The sequence below is a fragment of the Ictidomys tridecemlineatus genome, chromosome 1 (genome assembly GCF_052094955.1).
Source record: "Ictidomys tridecemlineatus isolate mIctTri1 chromosome 1, mIctTri1.hap1, whole genome shotgun sequence".
In the NCBI taxonomy this organism is placed as follows: domain Eukaryota; kingdom Metazoa; phylum Chordata; class Mammalia; order Rodentia; family Sciuridae; genus Ictidomys; species Ictidomys tridecemlineatus.
In genome coordinates, this window is record NC_135477.1 from 155,064,625 (window position 1) to 155,080,683 (window position 16,059).

Consider the following 16,059-nt stretch of genomic DNA (forward strand, 5'->3'; position numbering starts at 1 on the left):
TTTGATCCATTGTATATGGAGTGATAATTTTATTGGGAGAAATTCCAAACATTCCCTTTGCTGCTTTTATTCCTTTGAGTATTAATTGTCCTACAGCCTGAGGATACCTAGTAAGAATAATGTTAGGAGAATAAGATAAATGTATCCACAATAATGGACCTTCTTGCCAAAATACTCCTGTAGGAATATTTTTTGTTGGTAGTACAATAAATAATAAAGGCAAACTTATATCAATTTTATCCAAATGTATATTTTTCATATATGTTTCAATAATATTTAATGCATTTTTTGCTTCAGGCATTAACATTTGGGGTGAATTTGGATCTGATGGACCTTTTAGGATATCAAATAAGGGTACCAACTCTCCTGTTGGTATGCCTAGATAGGGCCTTATCCAACTTATGTCTCCTAATAACTTTTGAAAGACATTAAGTGATTTGAGTTGATCTACTCATATTTGAATTTTTGGTGGATGGAACATGGTTGAGGATAATAGAACTCCTAAATAATTAATTGGAAAATTTAATTGTACTTTATCTATTGCTATCTCTAGATTATAATTTTTTGATAAGTTTGTAAGTATGGCATAACATTCTAGCAATGTGTTTTTATCTTTGTGTCCTAATAGTACATCATCCATATAGTGAAATATTTGTAGTTCAGGATTTTGATTTCTAAGTGGCTGGATTACTTTGTTAACATAAATTTGACACACAGTTGGGCTGTTAGCCATCCCTTGAGGGAGCTCTTTCCATTCATATCTCTGATCAGGACCTTCATGATTCAGGAAGGGATAGTAAATGCAAAACGTGGACTATCCTCAGGATGAATTGGAATTGAAAAAAGACAATGTTTAATATCTATAACTAAAACATACCAGGCTTTTGGCAAAGCAGACAATTGGGGAATCCCCAATTGAGCAGGTCCCATAATAACCATCTCATTACTAATGGCTCTTAATCTTGCAATAATCTCCATTTACCAGATTTCTTTTTGATGACAAAAATGGGAGTATTATGGGGAGATATGGAAGGTTGTATCTGCTACTTGTTGTTTGACCAGGTCATGGGTTGCTTGTATCTTTTCTTTAGTCAGGGGCCACTGAGTGACCCATACTGGCCTTTCTGATTTCCAAGTAATTTTTATTATCTCAGTGACCTCTCCTGAAAACACAATCCATGTCTGTCTGTTCCTTGATCTATTTGTATTGGTGCTGCTATACCTTGTTCTTGTTCTCCTAATCTTTTTCCTTTCCTAAAACCTTGTCTAGCCATAATAGTGGGAGCATTTGGATTGATGTTATTGGTTAATGTCAAACCTAATTGATCTAGGACATCTCGTCCCCATAAATTTACGGGAAGATGATCCAATACATATGGCTGTATAGTTCCTTCACATCCTTCAGGATCCTTCCAATCTAATACCATTGCACTTCTATGGGGATTAGTCGCCACTCCTAGGCCTCTAAGCATTTGAGTGGTTTGTTGTAATGGCCAATGTTTTGGCCATTCTTGATGAGAGATGATGCTAAGTTCTGCACCTGTATCTAGTAGCCCATTAAATTTATGTCCTTGAATATTTAGTTTTAGCATGGGACAAGAATCTAAATTTAAAGAAAGCATAGCCCAATCTACACCTGTGGAGCCTAATCCCCTGGAACCTCTTTCTATAGTATGGCTGGAAAATTTGTCATGTAGGCTGGGTATGATTAATAACAGTGCTATTCTATCTCCTGGTGAAATTACTGATATACCCTTTGGAGAACTGGCTATAATTTTTATTTCACCTTCATAATCGGGTTCAACTACCCCAGGACTTATCATAAGTCCTTTTAGAGTAGAAAAACTGTGTCCTAATAATAAGCCTAGTGCTCCTTGGGGAAGAGGTCCTTTTACCCCTGTGGGAATGATTTCAACTCCCATCTTTGCAGTTAGTACTGCTCTGGCAGAGGTGCAGCTGTCCAATCCTATGCTTCATCTTGTTTATCTAATGAGGGACCTGAGGGATGTGTCCTGGGCACTGTCCTGATGGTGTTTCTGGGTTCTTCTAGTGCCCTATTTATTTGTGTTCATGGGCCCTGGAGCATTGGACCCCCCTGTCCATTTTTTGGCAATGGAGCCCGATGCCTTTCTCCACTATATTGTGGATAGACACCTGGTCCTTGTTCAATTTTTGATAATGGAGTACAATCTATGGTGGTTTGAAAATGGCATTCATTAGCCCAATGTCTCCCTCTGTGGCATCGTGGGCAAATACCCAGTATCCTACCCCTTTGATACCTAGTTTTGTTAAACCCTCCACCTATGGGGCAACTCCTTTTAAAATGTCCTGTTTTTTCACAATTGTAGCATGTTTTTGGCCTGGCATCTAAAGCCTGTTTTACTGAAGCTGCCAGGACTTGCCCTTGTTCATTAATGTCTCTACATAATTTAATATATTGTTTAAATCTTCATGTTTCCATGGTCTCATAACCTCCTTCACCATTTGTTTGCTTGCTCATAGGCTAGCTGTTTAATTAATGGCATTGCTTGCTCTGTATCCCCAAAACCTCTTGTAGCTGTTTGAATAAGCCTATCTACAAATTCAATGTAAAGTTCATTAGCTCCTTATATTACCTTAGATAATTGACCTTGTAAATTTTCCTGCCCTTATAAAGTTTTCCATGCCCTAGTCGCAGCTGAAGCGATTTGTGAGTATATGGCAGGATTATATCCAACTTGTTGCAGCTGACCCTCATAAGATCCCTCTCCTAGCAACATATCTAGATTTCTTTGAGGGTAACTGGGTGCTGCATTTCGTCTAGCCGTCTCCGTGCAAAATTCCTGATTGGCAACCTTCCATAACAGATATTGTCCTCCATTTAGCACAGCTTTGCACATGCTAGTCCAATTAGCTGGCATCATGTCCAAGTTGGTCATGGATTCGACCATGTTTACAGTGAAGGATGCTTGGGGACCATAGGTTGTTACAGCCCATTTTAGCTGCTTCACTGTTTTGAAATCTAAAGCATGGTGAATTCGCTGCCCTCCTCCCTGTTCAAATACAGGGCATGCTAATCTTTAAGGTCCTGTCTCAGGATCCCATCTATCAACTACGGGAATTGGGGGCCCCCTAGCCTATGTTGTCTCCATAGGCGGAGCTCTTGGTTGGACACTTACGCCCTCTGGTGATAGAAAGGTGTTAGTAGCAGCCTCCTGTTGTAACTTTTCCCCTGATAGCCCTTCCTCCTTTAAATTTTCTCCTCTGTCTGACTAGCTCGAGAGACCTTCTCTTTTGCTTGATCTAAAATGTCTTCTCTTTGACTAAGCAAACAAGATTGTACCAATGTCCATAACACTAATGTGCCAACTGGCAGAGTTCCTGGGCTTTCCTCTTCTATTCTTTTAAATCTTCAACGTATGCCCTAATTGTTCTTGATTTTACTGGGGTGCCTCCTTCCTCTAACAATTTACTTAACACTTTTTTGGTTTGTTTTTTACTAATTTTTAATTCCATATTTGCTATAAAAGTAACACAACCCAAAAAGATAACACAAAACAAAACCAAAGCAAAACGAAACAAAAACGGAACAAAAATTGTTGTATCAGTTTTCCTATTTTCTTGATATGTGTATCCATGGTTTATCTCTATCTCTTCCTCAAGGCCAAACAGCTTTAAACCCTGAGCCTAACACTTTCTCCAGTTTGCCTGAGAAAGTTCTAGGGACAGGCAACTTGAAATAAAAACAAAATTAATCAAAAAAAAAGAACACATTGTTTTTTGAAATGGTCACCCATTCTCTTGCCCTGTCCTCAGGGGCAAGCAATTTTACTTACCCACAAGCTTCAGGTGTCCCCCGCATGGGCCACCAAATGCCGCAGTCTGGCTGGGCACAAATCATGAGCCACTCCAGCAGGAACAAACTTTATTTCCTTACTCCTGCAAACACCACCCACACAGCCCCTCCAGGAACACCACACCCCGACCAGAACTCCCTCCACCAACTCCACCCACCAACACAAACTCTCCAGGAATCCCCAGAGGATCTCAACTGAAACTCAATGGGAACTCAGCAAGAACTCAAAAGTAGTGGTCTCCCAAGGCAGCAGGTGCTGCCCTATTGCCAGACAGCAGGAGTCTAATATAAAACTGAATACACAGCCTGTTTAAATCCAGCATCATCCAGTCACAGCAATTATACACAGCTTAACTTGATTTTTATCATCTTAATGGCTCGATGGTGTCACCTCTCGACCATTACTATTGGCAAAATTCCAGGGGCCATTCCGACTTGGCTGTCGCTCTCCACAGATAGGCACCTTACAAAGGTCCCAAATCTTGAAGAAGGGAGACTCAAAGTATTTTCTCCCCATTGCCATAAATTATTATGAATGCATGTATTGTATTGCCAACAGAATTATATATATATATATATATATATATAAAATTCTGTATATATATATATAATTATATATAATATATATAAATATATAATTCTCTCTCTGTCTCTCTCTCTCTCTCTCTCTCTATATATATATATATATATATAGAGAGAGAGAGAGATGTATAGATATACATGTATATGTATGGGTATATATATGTCACTCTTCATTTTGATTTCATACTTGTTCCCCTAGTTTTTGATACTGAACTCTCAACCCAATGAATTGCATTTGTTCCAAGCTTTCAGAGAATTAACTGGTATCATTCTGTGTTTTCTAAGCCCAGACTTACACTTGCTCTTCTTAGTCATTCTTTGACCTCTTATCTTACCTGCCATGGCCTCAAATCCCAATTTTTCTCTCCTCCACTTTTCCCCCTATATAATGTAGTAGTAACTTTACTAGATTTAATAATCAATTTATCAACCTATACTTGAATATTCCTAAGATAATATACCTGTCTAAGAGACTGTAGAGAGTATTTTCAAGTTTTGTTTTTCCTTAAGGTTGATAAATATGTGACTTTGCTCTGTTTAGTGTCTTCTCTCAAAATGATAATACTTTAGCATCTTCTCTCAAAGTGATAATATTTTAGCGTCTTCTCTCAAAGTGGTGCTGATACTGAAAACAGTAGAAGTCACAAGTTAAGTTGATAGTTTCATATCAACATCTGGATTTTCACCCAACCTGGGGCTCTTATGGGTGGACACTCTAAATAGTCTCTTGCATACAAGTAGAGATTATAATCATGCTGGTAGATGGGTGGACATAAGCAGTACAAAAATGGAAAGGAACAAACAATGCCAAACAGTTAATACTTCAACAAATGATCACAATGATATTGCAATAGAGAAAACGGTTGAGAAATTATTTAGAAAATTTGTACTTAAAATATTCCAGAGGTAAAAGAAGATGTAAAGCATGAACTTCAAAAATACAGAAAGTGGAACATCATGTGTGAGTGTGTGTGTGTGTAGACAACAAAAAAATATTTCTCACAATTCAGGAAGATGAGGAGTCCAAATGAAGTTGTGCACATTCTGTGTCTGGTGAGGGTCTATTTCCTTGTTCATAGATGTGACTTCTGTGTTCTCACATGACAGAGGGAACTAGCAAGATCTCTGTGGTCTCTTTTATAAAGGCACTAAGCCCAATTATGAAGGTTCTGCTCTCAAGGCCTGATCATCTCCACAGGCCCTAATATCTAATATTGTCACCTTGGATGTTAGAATTAATCTTTGGCATTTGTGGAGGACATAGGCAACCATATGTGCACCCCTAAAATCACTTGGATATTTCTTTGCTCCTGTGCTAATGTATTAGTCTAAGACTGCCATATCAGAATAGTACAGACTGGGTTGCTTAAATAATAGACATTGAAGCTGGGCATGGTGGCACACATCTGTAATCCTAGCAGCTCAGGAGAATCATGAGTTCAAAGCCAGCCTCAGCAATTTAGTGAGAATGTTTCAAAATAAAATGTAAGAGGCGCTGGGCATGTGTCACAGGGGTTAAGAGCTCCTGGATTCAATCTGCAGTATCACAAACAAAAACAAAAACCCAAAACAGACATTTAATTCTAAAAGTTCTATAAAGTGCAATTCCATGATGAACAGGCTGGCAAAATTTCTGGTGAGGGCCCTTTTCCAGGCTTCCAGACAGCCACCTGCCTGCTATGTTCTCACTTGGCTTCTTCTGGAAGACATTTTAATATATGAAATGCTTTATGCTGTAATACTTTGATTCTTGACTTGGTGAAACTGAAAACCCTGGCCTATTCTCAAAAGCCTTTCTCCTCTCAGGATGTCTGAATGTTCCATGTATTAATCTGGCTAGGGCTTTCATGGAAGCTTATGTATGACAAAATTAGGTCAAATGTCAGGATGGTCAGCATGGAATTTTGGAAGACAACTTTGTTCTATAGGAGCTCTGTGGCACAGCCAGTGACTGATCCACTGGAGTAGCAGGGCTGAAGAGATCTGGGTAGATATGTCGAGTTCTGGAAGAAATGTGTACTCAATTGAATGGGGTCCTGCCAATTGAATTGTGTCCTTCCTAGGGCCTCAGAATGTGACCTTAATTGTTGCAAATATAATTTGCAAGATGAGATCCTACCAGAATAGAGTAGGCCCTAATCCAATAATGCTGTGTCTTTATTAAAGGGAGAAGAGAGTCAAACACACAGGAAGGCACAGAAAGATGATTCAGAGCCATTTTGGTAAGAGTTAGCAATTCTGAAAAAGAAACCAAAAAGAACTCTTGGAAATAAAAGACACAAAAAATCAAATTAAAATTTGATGGAAGCATTATCAACAGATTAGGACAATTTGATGACTAGTTCTCAGGTCTCAAAGTATAATACTCTAAAAATAAAATTGACATAAAATAAAAGATATTAAGAGGCCATGAAAAGAATATTTTAAAATCTGGAATTACATTCATAGACTAAATATAAGAATTATTAGTATAGAAGAAGGCAATAAAATACAAACTAAAGAAATGAAGTACATTTTAAATAAAATATTATAAAATTTTCCAAACCTTAGGTTAGGATGGAAATTCAAACACAACAGGCATTTAGAGTAATGAACAGGCAAGATCAAAATTATTCTCTCAAAAACACATTTTAATTAAAATATCTAGTGTACATAAGAAGGAGAGTATTTTAAAAGCCCATAAGAGAAATGGAAGGTCACATTGAGAAATAAATCAACTTTGACCAAAACAGATTTCTCAAACCAGACTCTAAAAGTAAGGTGGTTTCTGAAAGATATCTGGTGCCAACCAAGATTACTTTATTAAGCAAAACTGTACTTCAGAATTTAATATGAAATAAAAAATTCCATGAGAAACAGAAATGAAAAGAATTTATAAACACTAAGTATACACTACAAAATATACTGAAATAAATATTTTATGCAGACAGAATAAATAAATAAAAAATAAAAACAGCATAGAAATGAATCATACTATAATATGCAATTAATGAGAATTGTCTGAAGTAAGCATTTGAAATAAATTAAAATGGCAGGATAAGAACCTATATCTCTACAATAATATTAAATGTATATGTTATAAACTCTCCAATTAAAAAACATAGGTTGGCAAATTAGATTAGAAAACAAGCTCAATCATATGTGGTTTACAAGATACTCACCTTATAGGCAAAGACATCCATAGGCTGCAGATGAATAAATCGAAAATGATACACCATGAAAGTAGAAACTTAATATAAGCAGGGGTAGCTACTATGAGACAAAATAGACTTCCTGCCAAAATTAGTCAGAAGAGACATATAAGGTCACTTCACACTGATTAAGGAAATCACCCAACAACAAGATATGATGATTGTAACTACTGGCTAAAACATCAATGTCTATGTACATAAAACAAAACTCACTTGACATAAAGAATCAAATAGGCACCAGTGCAATAATACTGAGTGATTTTAACACCTCTTTCACCACTAGATATGTCATCCAGACACAAACCCTTCTGAACTTAAAAACCTGTCCATCAAATGAACTTAACAGACACCTATGGAAAATTTTATCTATTGAAAACTGAATTTGTTTTCTTCTTAGCAGCATAGGAAACTTTCTCAAAATTGGAGGGCACAAAAATATTGGAGGGCACAAAGCAAGGTTTAGAAAATACACACACACAAAAAAACTAGAGATAAGCCCTTCAAAGCTATCAGATCATAAGAATAAAATTGCAAATTAACACCAATATAAAATACAGAAACAGAAACATTTTAAAACCTCAAAATTGAATAATACACTTTTGAATGAGGAATCACAAAAGAAATCAGGGTTGAAATAAAAAAATTTTCAGACACAAATGACAATTTGTGTCATTGTCCCACTGTCTGGGACAAAAAGAACAAAGTTTATAGCACTATGTTTTTACATTAAAAATAAAAATATCCAAAATAAATAATCTAACATTACACCTCAAAGCCCTGGAAAATGAAGAAAAAACTAATTACAAAATGAGGTGAAGACAAGAAGTAATTAAGATCAGAGCCAAAATTGATAAAAACTGAGGACAAAAAAACACTACAAAGATTAATTGCAACAAAGAGATGGCTCTTTGAAAAGATAAGTTTGAAAAACACTTAGCCAAAATAAACAAGAAAGAAAGAGAATACAGAAGCTAAATTGGAGGTGAAAATAAAGGGGATAACTCTGTGGACATTTCTGAAATCTAAAGGAACATTAAAAATTAATTTGAAAATTTCTACTTCAATTAACTAGAAAATCTTGAATATATTGACAAATTTCTAGACATATGAATTACTCAAAGTGAACAATGATGATATAGAAAACTTAAATGGACCAAATCAAGCAATGAAATTACCGCAGCAATGTTATGCCTTCCAACAAAGAAAAGTTTAGATTAGAAAGATTTGTAGGTTTGTGAGATCAGGCTCAAATTGACTCAGGACAAACTCATGACTCTATCAAAGACTTAAAAAATATATGTATGTGTGTGTGTATATATATATATATATATATATATATATATACACACACACACATACATATGTGTGTGTGTATATACATGTATATATATTTTTAATTGTAGTTGAACACAATAAATTTATTATTATTATTATTATTTACTTTATTTGTTTGTTTATATATGGTGCTGAAGATTGAACCCAGGCCCTTACACACACCAGAAAGTGCTCTACAACTGAGCCACAACTCCAGCCCTCAGAGACTTTTGTCATAGTTATTGGAGGCATGTCAGTGTAAGAATACTTCCTTTATAATCTCCCAGCATTATTTACTTTTGGTAGGGCTGACACAGGTACACATCTCAAATTACATTAAAAGAATCATTGTCTTTCCTTTTAAACATCCACATGTTAGGTAGTAGCTAGCAAAAAGCAGTGAAATACATGGCACCTACACAAGTGTTAGTTAAATTACTTCAGAGTCCATCTTATTCCATGTATTTCCTACCCCCTATCCTCTCCCTTCACCTCCCTCCCCCTTTGCCTTATCTAACGTTTCTTCCCTACTCCAATGCCCCACCCCCATCCCCATTATGGATCGGCATCCTCATATCAGAAAACATTTGGCATTTGTTTTGGAATATATTCTCCAATTCCATCCATTTACATGCAAATGTCACAATTTTATTCTTTTTTAATAGTGAGTCTTATTCTATTGTGTGTGTATACCACAGTTTCTTTATCCATTTATTTACTGAAGGGCATCTAGGTTGGTTCCACAATTTAGCTAATGTGAATTGTGCTGCTATAAATATTGATGTGGATGTGTTACTATAGTATACAGATTTTAACTCCTTTGGTTATAAACCGAGGAGTGGAATAACTTGGTCATATGGTGGTACCATTCCAAGTTTACTAAGCAATCTTTATATTGCTTTTCAGATTGATGCCACAATGGACAAAATTGAGACATCTGCAGTTGAGGGGAGAGATAAAGAATATCCATGTGATAATGTCCTTTTCAATATTTTATTCATTCAAAAATCACTCAATACAATTTCACTCTATAGGTTCTTAATCAAGAGATGACAATCCTTAATGCTGGAACTGCAATAGACATAATCAATTCAAAGCAAACAATTCTAAGTTAATTCTAAACACTGCAAACACACTTAATCTATTAGACCTACTACACACATTCCCTCTGCATGCTAAGTTTAAGTGCTAGATTTAAGGTCTTAAGTTAGGTCTTCAGTCCAGCACATGCACACTCACTTAGACTGCAGCGACTGGATCAGGAACTGATGGAGGCTACTCTTGGTGTGGAGCTGATGGCTGGCTGAGGTGATGTTCATAAAGAGATGTCGCCATCCTTACCAGGGTCAAGAGGCTGCTGTAAGTTTGAGAGTGGTGAGGATGATGCAGAGGATCAGGCAGATGAGGAGGAGAGTTGGATGTCAGTCTGGGTCCTCATCAGGCTCTCAGGCTTGTGTGCATAAAAGTGTCAGCAGACCCGAATATCTGTTTATTTGCTCCATCATTTATACTAAATTTTGGGAGCTTCTGTTCACCCTTCAGGTCCCTATCAGCTGTTACCAGGTTTCTTAGTGACATCTTACATCTTACAGTCAGGACATATGGTTTTTGCCCCAATCTTTCATTAGGGCAAAGGCAAATGATGGTGACTTCCCTATGAGTTTTATCAGGGTTATGAAAATGGTTTCTATTATCAGGCTATGGCTGATGACAGTCTTGAAGAGCTTTGTAGGCTTGCCTGGTGGGACTGCAGTTTTATTTTAAAATGGAGTTGCTTAGGCTAAGGCCATCCTTACAGTTGGCATCACCAATTTGGAATCCTGCCCGGGATGTATGAGTATGCCTTTCTCCTTCATCCTTGCCAACACATATTGTTGTTTGTATTCTTAATAGCTGCATACTTCTAATTTGCCTTTCTCTAATGCTAGAGATGTTGAACATTTTAAAAATTCTTTACATATCCTAGAGATTAGTGCTCTATCTGATGTGAATGTGGTTAAAAATTTGCTCCCTATTCACCTCCCTGATTGTTTCTTTTGCTGAAAAGAAGCTTTTTATGAAGACATGAGTATTGTGACTCTTTTCGTGCAATGAGAGTCATGAAAAATTGTGCTGTATATGTTTACTATAAATTGAAGTGCCTTCTCCTGTCATACATAACAAATTAGAATAAATACATAAATCTTTTTAAAAATGCTTCACAGTATCCATTAAATTCCCTCAAAGTGGATGGGAAAGCAAATTTGGGAAAGCAAATTTTCTATGGAAAATAAACAGAAGCAAAAGAGCTATTTGGGAAAATATACCAAAAGAAAATGTTTGAAACTAACTCTTGACAAGGTCCATCCACGTTGGTATGAGTTAGGGATTATGACTATAGATGTCTCCCTTTGTCACAAAAGGAGTATTCCTTCAGTAGTGCAGGTGTACTAAGGTAACTTCTGATCAGCTACTGACACCAATGCCCACTTTAACATGGGATTTACTTGTAGATGAAGATCCTTGAATAGAATGGCCACTATTACAGTCCTGGGGACATTTGTTCTCCTGTTCTTCTTATCTTTCTTTTTCCTGCTTATGTGGCTAGGCCCAGGAGATGTTTAGGTGGGATGGCCAAAGATGAGAAGCAGATGGAGGTATGTGGATGGAGCAGCCCAGGATACACGAACAACTTTTTTTCATCAGGATTTAGAAGCTTTAATGGGTTTCAATTTCTTAAATATTAATGGAACTGAAATGTATGATGTAAAGTGACTGTGAGCAGAAGACATAACAGTACAAGTTAGCAAGGAGCCAGGCATGGTGGTACATGCCTGTAATTTCAGTGACTTCAGAGGCTGAGGCATGAGGATTGCAAATTCAAGGAGAGCCTTAGCAACGTAGGCCATAGGCAAACTAACAAGACTCTGTCTCAAAATTAAAATTAAATACAATGTATTTCAGTGGTAAATGTCCCTGGGTTCAATCCCCATGCACATGAACAACTTTTCTAACTCCCTGGAGAGAGGGACAATTCCTGGGACAAATTACATTAACAACAGGTTGGAGCAGGAGCAGGTTATCTTGATAAGAGTGGAGGAGGGGCTCTGAACTCATTTCAATGCCTCTGGGGCAGTCTCCATCTTGCCAGACTCACTCAAATTGGCCTCCTTGACCCAACCTTACTGGATTTACCTGTCTATACTGACTGCCTTTTAATTCTGGCTTCAGTGTCCTCACTACACAGAAAGGAGGCAGTGAAGGTCACAATTGACTTAAAATATCATTATCTGGATATTCACCCAATCCAGGGCTCTTAAGAGAAAGAAGTGAACAAACTAAAAAGATTAGTTTTTATTGCTTAAAAGAATAATTGAAAGTTATACCAATAGATGGGTAGACAAAAAAATAACATAAAAAGGGAAAACCATCCCAAACAGTCCAAAAAGCTTCAACAAGTGATTTCATTAACACCACAGTGGAGTGGAGAAAATCCCAGAGAACAAATTTAGAAACTTTATAATTAAATTGTTCTATGAGTTTTAAAAAATATGTAGGAAGTTAAATCGCAAAACAAAAATATTGTAGAAGAAAATGTAAGTCCAACTTCCAGCATTTTGGCACAGAAATTGAGTTCCTTAACAAGACTCCTAAAGTATAAGAAATAAAATATAAAAATTCAATAAGTGGGATGACATTAAATTAAAAAGCTTCTTTACAGTAAAGGAAAGAATTAAGAGTGCTTGAGAGAGCTCAATGGATGGGAAAATATTTTAGCCACATGCTCTGCATGGCATTAATATTCAGGATATAAAAGAACTCAAAAAACATAACATCAAACCCCCACCCCCAACAACAAAACAACAACAATAATGAAAAACACAACAAAAACAAATAACCCAATCAATAAATTGGAAAAGACCTAAATTTCAGTTCTGAAATGAAGACATACAAATGACCAATAAATGTATGAAAAATGTTTAACATATTTAGCAATTAAAGAAATGCAAATTAAAAGTATATAGACATTTCATCTCACTGCAGTAAGAATGCCAATTACCAAGAATACAAATAACAATAAATATTGATGAAGATGTGGGGGAAAGATATACTGATATAAGTCCCACTTTTTTGGTGGGACTGCAAAATCACTCTGGTAAGCAGTATGGTAATTCCTTGAAAAACTTGGAATTGAATCAGCATATGACCCAGCTATCCCACTCTTCAGATATGTCAGAAAGATCTAAAGTCAGCATACTTCATTGACACAGCCATATCAATGTTTATAGCAACCCAGTTTACAATAGCCAACCTAGCTATCCTTCAACAGATGAGTGGATAAATAAAATGTGGTATATATACAAAATGGAGTATAACTCAGTCAGAAAGAAGAATGACTTTATGACAGTTGCCAGTAAATTGATGGAACTGGAGACTATCATGCTAGGTGAAATAAGCCAGTTCAGACAAAGTCAAAAGTCAAATGTTTTCTCTAATATGTGGAAGCCAATGCAAAATAAGGAGGGAGGATAATACAACAAAGGAAAGATCATGGAGTAGACATAGGGGAATGTAGGAAAGGGAGGATGACTGGGATAGTGAAAGACAGTGGAATGAATATGACCTATTTTCATACATATATAAGTATACTACAGTGAATCTCACCATCATGTATATCCACAAGACACTAATTAAAAAAAAACTGTAAGTAAATAATAGAATGATCAGTAGAATAGAAGGAAGCAAACAGATGTAAGGATTGGGGAGGGAAAAGAGAAGTCCTGAAGACTGATTTAGAACAATATATGTTCTATTATATACAGTTATGTCATAATGAATCCCAATGTTATTTATTACTGAAAAGAATCAAAATATAGTGCACAAATATGAAACCAAATTCTAGTTCTTTATATTTAAAACAAGGAATTCTCTAAAACCTTGATATGCTCTTAGCAATGTTTACAAACAACTGACTTAAATAACAAAGCTTTTACATTTTCACCAATATAATTTTCTATGCTTTCTGTTGATTTTGTTAGGTTTTATTTTATTTTATTTTATTTAGGTTTTATTTTTGATTGCTTAAAAGAATATTTAGGTTCCACAAAATTAGGGTTTGTTCAAATCTTTATTTGTTAATTCTTTTTTTGTGTATTACTCTGGTTTAATTAATTACTATTTTTACAACAATGAGACATACTTTGTTGTTACAAATATTCTGAAGCTTTAGACATCTGATATTCTAGATATTAAACTATAAATCATGAGCATTGTCTTAACATATTATAAAAGTATCACATTTTTTACTGCATTGCTAAACTCTCTATGTAGTGTTAGTATCTTATATATTGTTTTTGTTATTTTAAATAACATGATCCATGTCTCTGCAGTTAATAAGTGGTATATTTGTCTTGTTCATTTTACATCACAAGATGAATTTTATTAAAGATATTAATATAAGATATGTAAGGCTGATTATTTTTTTAAAGTTTTCTCAACTATACTGTTTACTTTATGACAGTTTGCAAAGCATATTTAAGATATGATAATGTACATATGTGTGCATGGATACATGTGTTATTTATTAATTAATTTTACAGTCTGTATTCAAAAATTTGCAGTTCTGTGGAACGTATCTAAAAAATTCTACAGATGTTGTTAAATGTGATGATGAGCTTTGTACTCAAATGATGTTACCTTTGTGGATTAGACAGTCTTTAGCTAACAGGCACTGTTTATTGCAATAATCTGAAAGAAGTTTTTTTTGTAGACATATTATTTTAATAAAATAGAACTAAAGGAGTTATGTTTATTAGTTCTAATGTACTATACAAACTGGAATTGGTTTGACTGTATTGGTGTCAAGATTCTTAACAGTGGATTGCTACTAAATTTCACCTAAGAACTGTTCAAATTTGGATTAGAAGGTGGTCTTTCATTGTTGGATTCACAGAGCCTTACTCTCCCTCTAACTGGAGACCAATCAGATCAATGAGTGGAACAAAGCTCCTGCTTCATGGAATCCTGTTTGATAAATAATCATCAATATCTTCAGAGGAAATCATTCAGAGATAGGGGAAGTTAGATAGTCACTTGTCAAATCCAATCAAAATCCACTCAGGCTAAAGAGGAGGTTTTTTTTCCTTGATTTAACACTGAAGTCTTTCCCATCAGCAGAACTGGTCAATATTTCAGACTTTTTCTCCTCCAGGGAAAGGAATCTGGCCCCTCCTGCTTCAGAGTTCCTTGATGGTATCTATACACTGATCCAATAATAAACTGTCAGCCAGATGACACCACACCACAGTACCCACAAGACTGAGGCCTAAATAAGATGAGGGAGCTGTAGCAGGGACCCATTAAAATTAAAAGCTCCAAGTTGTACCTAATCCCCAGTTTCCTGATAAAAGCTATTTTTTTACTCTCTGAATTTCCTCATGCTGAGAATGAATACCAAGAATATACCCACAGGCCCAGCAAACAGGAACTGTGACATGTTCCTTGGCTAGGACAGCCTAGCTAAATCTGCTAATCTAAAATCAATGGAGAGACAGACAAGCTGCTTTTCCCAGTTCTGGTCAAACCACAATAAATCCATGTTTTCATTTTGCATTTTGTGTTTGTTTATTCTGCACTGGGGATTGAACCCAGGGGTGCTTAATCACTGAGCCACACTTTGTATATTTTATTTTGAATATAAAATAAGCTGCTGAGGGTCTTACTAAGTTGCTGAGGCTGGCCTCAAACTTGTGATCCACCTGCCTCAGTCTTCCAAATTACACATGTGCACCTTTATGCCCAGATTATTTTTCCTTTTTATGTTTGCTTATTTCTTACATGGGGTGGGGGGTGGCAGCCAGGTTTATCCAGCTGGTATCTAGGCAGATTCCCTGGCTTGGCTACCAATAACAAATTCTTTGTGGTGTGAACGTTATGGATTGTAATTTCAGAAATCTAGATGGTTTGGCCTGACATAACTAGGCTATATGATGGTGGTGGTGGTGGTTGTGGTGGTGGTGGTGGTGGTGGTGGTGGTGGTGGTGGTGTGTGTGTGTGTGTGTGTGTGTGAGAGAGAGAGAGAGAGAGAGAGAGAGAGAGAGAGAGAGAGAGAGAGAGAGAATGTGTGTGTTTGTGTACAGAAACACTCCCTTCTTTTTA